The sequence below is a fragment of the Corvus brachyrhynchos genome, unplaced genomic scaffold (genome assembly GCF_000691975.1).
Source record: "Corvus brachyrhynchos isolate BGI_N302 unplaced genomic scaffold, ASM69197v1 scaffold245, whole genome shotgun sequence".
Classification (NCBI taxonomy): domain Eukaryota; kingdom Metazoa; phylum Chordata; class Aves; order Passeriformes; family Corvidae; genus Corvus; species Corvus brachyrhynchos.
In genome coordinates this window covers 3,800,920-3,810,003 of record NW_008238988.1, presented here as the reverse complement: position 1 = coordinate 3,810,003, position 9,084 = coordinate 3,800,920, and positions in this window count along the sequence as shown.

Genomic DNA, 9,084 nt, shown 5'->3' with positions numbered 1-9,084 from the left:
CAGACTTCTTTTTTTTTTGGTGATGACAAAACAGGTCTGAAAATACCTGGACAGCAGAAGGCCACAGAAGGTTTGCAATTAACTTCTGCAGAGGCAGCCCCTGTGCCTGTGTGCCCCCCAGGCTTGGGTGGGAATGGGCCTGATTTTCAAAATATGAGCTTTACAAATTGCTTCCTCTTCAGATGAGGCAGATCAAGATTCTCTTCTCCAGGTTGCCTGGAGAAGAGAAGGCTCAGGGGTGACCTTACTGCAGCCTTGCCATACTTGAAGGGGGCCTACAAGAGAGGGGGAGAGGGACTTTGGACAAGGACATGGAGTGACTGGACAAGGGGGAATGGCTTCCCACTGACAGAGGGCAGGGTTAGATGGGATATTGGGACGAAATTCCTGACTGTGAAGCTGATGAGACTGGCACAGGCTGCCCAGAGGAGCTGGGGCTGCCCCATCCCTGGAAGTGTTCCAGGCCAGGGCTCTGAGCAATCTGGGATGGTGGAAGACGTCCCTGCCCTGGACAGAGGGTGGAACAAGATGGTCCTTAAGTCCCTTCTAACACACCTGTTTGACCCAATTTAGGCACTGATGAATCAGGGGTTGCAAAGCCAAGCTCGCAGGCCCTTGGTCCCAGGAGACCCCCAGTTCATGGTGAGTGCCTCGGTGCCTTTATCAGCGGGCAGGGAGAGCTGGAGGCCTCTCGGTGTGGCTGATGAGTCTTTTGCAGCTCATGCTTAAAACAGTGACACTGTTAGCAGTGGGAGGTAACAGAAGCATAAAATCATTTTGGTTGGAAAAGCCCCTTAAGATCATTGAACCCAACTGTTCCCCCAGCACTGCCAAGCCATCACTAACCCTTGTCCCCAGGTCCCACATCTACAAAGCTTTTGAGTCCCTCCAGGGATGGGGATCCACCACTGCCCTGGGCAGCCTTGTGCTTGACAACCAGTGCTTGACAACCCTTTCTGTGAAGAATTTTCCTACTATCCAATCTAAACCTCCTCTGGTGCAACTTGAAGCTATTTCCCCTCTTCCTGTCCCCATTCCCTGGGAGCAGAGCCCAGTACCCACCCCTTGCTGCCCCCTCCTGTCAGGGAGTTGTGCAGAGCCAGAAGTTCCCCCCTGAGCCTCCTTTGCTCCAGGCTGAGCCCCTTTCCCAGCTCCCTCAGCTGCTCCTGGGGCTCCAGACCCTTCCCCAGCTCCGCTGTCCTATTTGCACTTCATTTTCAGGTCAGTTTGGATTAATGGGAATTCATGGTACGGCCCACAATTTGAATTCTACAAGAGGGTTCATCCAGGAATACGTGCGAGATCCAGGTCTAAAATAAGATTACCTGAACATCAAGTGGAAAGGGGGCCAGGAAAACATTACTACACCTTGGAACAGCATCACCAGCAGGAAGACAGCACATGACTCACGAGGCCAGAACCCAGGGAGGCTTTCAGTGCCTTCATAAGGGAAGATTTAAAAAAAGCAGAAGAAAAAGAATTTGGAGTTGCAGCAGGACTGAGATTATAGCTAACCTCATTCTTGTGCCTTGTAAAATATCTGAGAATAATTAAATCTGTTCCTTTTCTTTAATTAGCCTTGTGTCTCATTAGAGCAGTTCACTGCCATGTCTTTATTTACTTGATTTATATCTCCTCCACACCTTTGCCTTCCCTCCTTCACCTAATCTTAACATCTCTTTTCCTTCCCTTAAAGCTCTTTATTTTAGTGCTTTGATGGTATATTGGCTTCCCCTTGACATGTTTTGTTTAAAAGAAAAACAAAGACAGAAAATCTATACGCAAAACAGAAGTCAACTACATCTTGACAAATCAAGCTTTTAAAAAGTCAGAAAAAGCAGATTTGGAGATGAAAGCTCATTCTTAACCCAGCTTCCTTCTTCAGAGACCTTAATATGATCTCTTTATGTAACTGTTTGCCAATTAATTCAAAATATAATGCAAGCTGCAATTTCGCTTAGAGACACGCATTCATTAGGGTTGGGGAAAGTATATAGTTTTCAGGCTTTGATTGATTTTTTAAATCTCATTGAGACATACAGAACAAGACATCTTTTAAAGACATCAATTGTCCAAACAGCCACGGTTTATATCTACAAATTTACAAGAAACAGATGGTTTGCACATGGGTGGAAAACAGAGTTGTCTTAGAAGAGTGGTAGCAGCATTTAATCTGAGAGTGACGACAAGCCCTGCTCAAGTTATGACCTACATATGGAGAAAACAGCAGTTCACCATCACAGAGTTTGCCCTTCCCAACTCAGAGAGATCAGATTCCTGAATGTGGAAGATCATTACCTGTAAAAGTTGCTCTGGACACTTGTAGTTATCACTTCCACCCTCTGGAGATGCATTGCAGCTATGGCATGAGGACATGTGGCTTTACAGGCAGAAAAATCCCTAAAACCAGCCCAAATTCAAATAGGAAAGTTTTTTTTTCCTCCCCACCAATTCAGCTCGAGAAACACACATCTTGAGGAGACAGTGATTGCAGGGACAGAGGGTTCACAGGCAGCTTTTCTGATTTCACACCTGAATAGTGCTGAGACCCCAACATTGTCCATCTGATCCTTGGTACAACAGCTTGCAGGCATTCTCTGGGATACAAGGGAAGGTAATAAACCATTAGCTGTGGAATATGTTATTGAGGTTCACTGGCATGTGTTCCAGGTACCCAGAGTACTCATTAAACAGGAAAGGGTTTAACTGAGCTCAACGGATTCAATTTTCAAGGATTCCTGAGTGGAATCAGAAGCCCAAACCTAGATGCCTTTCAGATTTCTCCACTCCTGACTTACTGAGAGTGATTTGCAGCCCCTGCCCTGCTTTGCCTCCAGCTGCAGCACTGTTACAGAACAGTGATGCTGCAGCATTCAGCTGCAGATGCAGCCCAAGATCTCATCAAAAATGGAGTCCCTGCCTAGAAAAAAAATTGCAGACATCTAAGTCCTGTTATAAACCAAAGTATTCCCTGCATTTTTCACATGTAAGTGGACTGAAACATCAAAACTCCTATGCAGACTTTTTGGGCACATCAATGAAGTACATTAGTGTACAGAATACGAAAGGTAAAATAAATGCCTCTTTGAGCTTTATCACCCATAGAGTTTGTTTGGAGACCATACCAGCTCAGCAGGCATAAAAACAACCTTCCAACCCTGCCATGGTTTTCAAATACATGACAAATTATGTTAGAAAGGTTCAATGATACCTCTGCAGACAGAGCTCCTGGAGTGTGGCAGGATTCAAACTCCTTGTGCCACCAGATCTCATGGAGCCACGTGGAAAAAGAAAATCTGAGCAGGACAGGGGTGAAGGAAGTGGATTAACCATGAGAGAGGGGTACATTGGAAACAAAAAGAAGAAAAAGGAAATCACGTGGCTGTTGTGTGAAGGGGTCAACAGCTGGCTCAGGAGGTAGGAGAGCAGCACAGGGCATCAGCACAGCACTGCCAGGGTATGAGACACCAGCTGATAATTTCAGGGTGCAGGAGCCTGCTCTGAGCTTCCCACTCAATGCAGGAAAGTATCAGGGAGGCGATCTTAGCATGAGAATGAATGGATGCCAGAACAAAACCTGTTTCAGAGAGTGCCCAGCGCTGTCCCAAAATCTGATGCCATTAGAGGCTCTGTGAAAATAAAAGAAAAAATTTTTAAAAATCAGCAAACCCAGTAACAAAATGACTATATAGACGGGTTCCTCAAGGGTCCCAGATAATCAGGATCCCAGCCCTGTCCTCTTTGCTCCAACAAAACTACTGAAGGGAGGAATTTCCTCTGTGACAGAGCGTGCTGGAAGCATGCCCAGGCCCACCATGGCTCCATCCCAGTAGTTCAGCGTGGAGCCCCCGGTGCTATTCACGATCAAGAGAGTGAATTCTATAGCCCCCTGCTTCCCCCTGCCCTGCTGGCAGCCAAATTCCTACACTGGCCTTATGCAAATCCAGCCCAGCCCCCCATCTCCCCACTCCTTAGCTCTGTGCAATATTTTATTGAGCTGCTGTTTCTCCAGGACAGTACAGAAAACATCACGTATTTTTCTCTGCTGACAGTCTCAGGCCACAAAGGAAAATACCCCTGCTCTCACAGAGGAGGTCTGCGAGCACACAGCACGTGCTTAGGCCCCATTCCTGGTGCCACACTCCCACGAGTTCTGGCGCACCAGGTTACCATCCAGGCCAGCCTGTTTCCCCAGCTGGTGCCACCCCAGGCACTGTCCCAACAGTGGGATCCCATTCCCAGCTGGCAGTCGGCTTCTCCAGCATCCAAGGGGCAAAACTTTGCGCCCAACCCCATCCAGCTGCAGGCCCATCATGGTTTACAGGCAGCTGTGCTCCCTGCAGAGGGGATTCTGTAGCTGGGGTTCAGACACTTTGCATGGGAAGGCTCTGCAGAGGGATCTGCACAGGCTGGATCCATGGGCTCAGGCCAGTGGTGTGAGATTCAACAAGGCCAAGGGCTGGGTCCTGCCCATGGGTCACAACAACCTCCTGCAGCTCCAATCTGGGGCAGAGTGGCTGGATACTGCCCAGAGGGAAAGACCCTGGGGGTGCTGGTGACAGCAGCTGAGCATGAGCCCAGGTGTGCCCAGGTGGCCAAGAGGCCAATGGCACCTGGCCTGGACCAGGAACAGTGTGGCCAGCAGGACCAGGGCAGTGACCGTTCCCTGTGCTGGCACTGGCAAGGCCACACCTCCAATCCTGGGGTCAATTTTAGCTTCTCACAACAAGAAAGATGCTGAGGGGCTGGAGCGTGTCCAGAGAAGGGAATGGAGCTGGGGAAGGGTCTGGAGCACCAGGAGCAGCTGAGGGAGCTGGGAAAGGGGCTCAGCCTGGAGAAAAGGAGGCTCAGGGGGGACCTTGTGGCTCTGCACAACTCCCTGACAGGAGGGTGAAGTCAGGGGTGGGTATTGGGCTCTGCTCCCAGGGAACAGGGACAGGACAAGAGGAAACAATCTCAAGTTGCACCAGAGGAGGTTTAGATTTGATGGTAGGAAAAATTTCTTCACCAGAAGAGTTGTCCAACCCTGGCACAGGCTGCCCAGGGCAGTGTTGGTGTCGCCATCCCTGGAGGGACTTAAAATCTTTGTAGATGTGGGACCTAGGGACAAGGGTTAGTGGTGGCCTTGGCAGTGCTGGATTAACAGTTGCATTCAATGATCTTAAAGGTCTTTTCCAATCGAAATGAATAAATGATTCCCATGGCATCAGGCTCTTCTGGGATCCTCTGTCAACTCCAGGAGCTGGCAAGTGTGGCCAAAGCAATTTCAGAGCTGTGCCTGCCAAGGCAGTTCACTGGTCTAGCAACATTTTCTTTTCTCTCACATGACAAAATAAAAAACAGGAGAGAATTATTTGTCAGCTCAATCCCTGTGTTAATCTAGTTGCAAGTATAATGTGATTTCCCTCCTGCCCCAGTAGTAGGTATTGCAACACCTTACATATGGATCATTTTAATCTAATATAATCTGGCTGGCTAGAAAGAAGGTTTCCCTCCACCACAGCTGCTTGTGATTAATGCTAAATATACATGCCAAGCTTCAATCAGGAAGAGTGTGCATTTTAGCTGCTCTGCATTTGGTAAATCAACAGTAAACCCTGGAAAATGCAGAAGATGCTGCAAAGCTTTACATGCTTAAGTTACACCCAGATTTTTTTCCCCCCAGATGCTTCTTCTCTTTGCCATTTCCAATGTATCATGATCTATTACTACTTTTCTTTAAGCAAAATTGATTTAAAAGCTGCTGATCGCAAGAGATAAGAAGTGTCAGCTCACCTTTACAAAAAACAAACCCTGGGCAAATACTCATTAACTGTTTTGTCCTCTTCATTTTACATTCTCTTGCTGCAAACTTCAGCAAGAGGAGAAGCATTTCTGCTGGAGCTAAGATCAAGCACATATGTTATAATAAAAACACAAAGCCAATAAACGATAGCTTTTCTATCACTATTAAATACAAACATGTATTCTTAGTTTGCTATAGTTATCAAACTAGGATTAATATAATCTTGTATATTGCTTCCCTTCACAGTGAATTAAATTATGTAAAAAGTCTCCCACTAGTATTCTTACCCAGCAAGAAACATTTTAATTGTAAATTTGCCTTTTGGAGTCTTTAAATGACATACACACATGCATTAAAAAAGGCCACTACCATGGAAGCTGTGTATCCACTAATCTGTAAATAGACTCCCAGTCCAGGACTCATCTCTGAAATGTGGCATCAATTGCACAGGCTACCATTTAGTTTTAGTTGAATAAAGCCACACTAGATACGCAAATAACATCAAACTTGCCGGATTAGAAAGGGGCACCTCATACTCTAAATCATGATTGTCAATCATCACCCAGGATTAAGGGATATAGTTTAAAAACCTAAAAGCAAGCACTTCCTTTTAACTTCTGCCTACTGTGCATTTTGGATTATCGCCCAGAAGCAGCATTACTTGAAACAAGGCTGCCTCCCTTCTACCACATCCTGGAAGTGCATCTTTGCCATCTCCTCACCTCTGCTCGGGGAAAAAAACCTCTCAGCAAAGCATGCAATTTAGATTTGAGATCTACTGCTGACTGTGATTATATTTATAACTTGCTTTTCACAGAAAAATGGGGGGTTATTTTTGGCTTAATAAGTGCTTTCTGAACACAGTCCCCATTCTTACCACGAAGATGTAAGGCAGTTAAAAACCAGAGCAGCTGCTCTGTTCTTCCACAGACCTGGCAGCCTCCCTGAACCATCGACATCCTCGTGAAGGGTTTTGAGGGAATTTCCTGGAATGCATTTCATTGTGCTCCTAAAAGCAGAGCAGCATCCCTTGGATAACTCACCTGTTCTCCTGCACACTGGACAGTCAACATTCAGCCTTCTAGCTCTGTCCCCCACCTCTCCCTCTGTCACTTTTCCCACCTTCCCCTGGTTGAGCTACAAGATGGGCAAAGTTAGAGTTGCCACTTGGAAAGTCTCTCCTCTGCTGTCAGAGGAGACCATGGGATAGTGAGATCTGGTCAGCATTAACACTGAATGTGTATGTCAGCTCAGTGAGCTGAGCTCAGGATTAGGACATAAGCCAGGAATAATTTATGGGAATAGTTAAGAGAAGTGGCTGCTGTTTGGGTCCCAACTCGTAATTAAGCACCTGATTTTCCATGTTTGTGGTTTTCCTTCTCTGATGTAAAATTCAGGTCATTCTTGGGCTTTTGGTTGTTTCTGTCCAACTGTGGTGCCAGCTGATGTACCTGGACATGCAGATTCTGTGGAGAGCTGGACATGGATGAGAGCTGTGGGACTGGACCCAGATAGAAGAGAAAGCACACAAGGAATTGGGCAGAGAGGGGACCTGTCCACACAAACAAGCACCTGTTTGCTCCATTTGAAGGCATTTCCAGCTGGTGTTCTGTGTTTCCATTCCTTTGGCTGCTACCACAGACAACACACATCCCATCCTGTTCCATAAAGATGGGACTAAGTCATCTTCCACAGCTAATCAAAGCCTTTTCCAAAATCAGTATTTTTGGAACACCTTTATAACTGAGATGGTCACCAGAACCTGGGGACAAGGGTCATACCCTCACTGATGTAAATTCACAGCTGCACTGACTCCAGCTTCACTTCCCAAATCTAAAGGAGACGAAGATCTTGCCCCTAAGGGACAGTTTATGGCTGCAAACTGATTAAAGAAAATATACACTGGTTCTTTAAGCAAGAAGGGGAAAAAACTCAGCTAAGGCTAATCTTATCAACATATAACCTTTTAATCAGATTATTGAAACAACATGTTAATTTATGAAAAGTTCAGCACTCTATTAAATTGCAAACAACGTAGTGAATTGCAACCCAACCGGCTGCCTCATTGAATTCATGCAGCCACTCCTGGCAAAGGCATTTCAAATTTGAACTTAATTAATATTCCTACTCCTGGTTTCCATAGTTTCTTTTTAAACATGAGTACCAGCAGAAACTGGCAGTAACTTTACCCATATTCTCAATAATAACCCCCCTCTGGCTGTCAATATGTATGAAAGGAAAAATTTTTTGCATACCCCAAACAGCCTGTCATTTTCCTGTCTTTTGTAAAAAATACGTTGGCAACTTTTTCCCCCTCTGTTGTTTTTGCTTACACAGCTTAAGATGCTTAACTGTTTCTCTGCTTGGGTTGTGAATGAGGCACCTTCCCTCCTTTGAGTATTGACCTCAAATGACAGCCACATTGCAAAAAGAAAAAATCCAAATTTCACAGAGGTATGGGGAGGAAAAGCGCTTTCCTTGGAGAATCAAGAACATAAGTGCTTAAAATGCTTGGAGAAGAATTTAATATTTTCCATCCTTGCTTAGAACTTCAAAAATTACTTGTGTCCATCTTGGACCAAGGACTTATTGTTCTAAATGTGATTTAAAGCTATTTTTCTATTCCTATATGAACTGGATGTCAGAAACACAGAACAAGAAAGCCTCACTCGCCATGTGGACAGAAAGCAGGAGAGAAGCACAGCACTGAACCCCACTTGGGCATGGAAAAGGAGGAAAGAGACATTCCCACCATTGCCCTTCTTCTGCAGGAATCTTTCCAGAGGGCACAGCTTCTTCTTGCAGCTCCACAACACCTCCCTTTCTGCATGATGTGGTCCTCCAAACTGTCTTTCACTGTTCACCAAATGAACCCCTCATTCATGGTATCCTCTGACTTTTAGGGAGTATTTCTCTTTTGTGCTGGTAGAAGAGGAACATAAAGATCATTTGGGAGGGTACCCAGAGAGCAGAGGGCTCCCAGGAAGAATTTCAGGCAAAAATCTGCATAGCAAATCCACCCTGAGCCCTGTGCTGCTACAGGACACTGTAATAAAGATTAATCCCTCAAGCCTGGGGACCAGTGACTTCAGATTTATGCCTTTGGATTTCTGCACAGGAATAACCCTGGATTACTTTCCATGGGGAGCTCAGTGTCTCTGTCTCATCTGGCCAAAAAAATCCCAAGTATCTCAGACAGTGTCTGAGTGAACCTCTCTTAGAAGCAGAGTTGACCAGCTGAGCCTTAAACCAGGTTAGATGTCAGTGATGACAGGTAGAAAGTGACTTCACAATTCCCT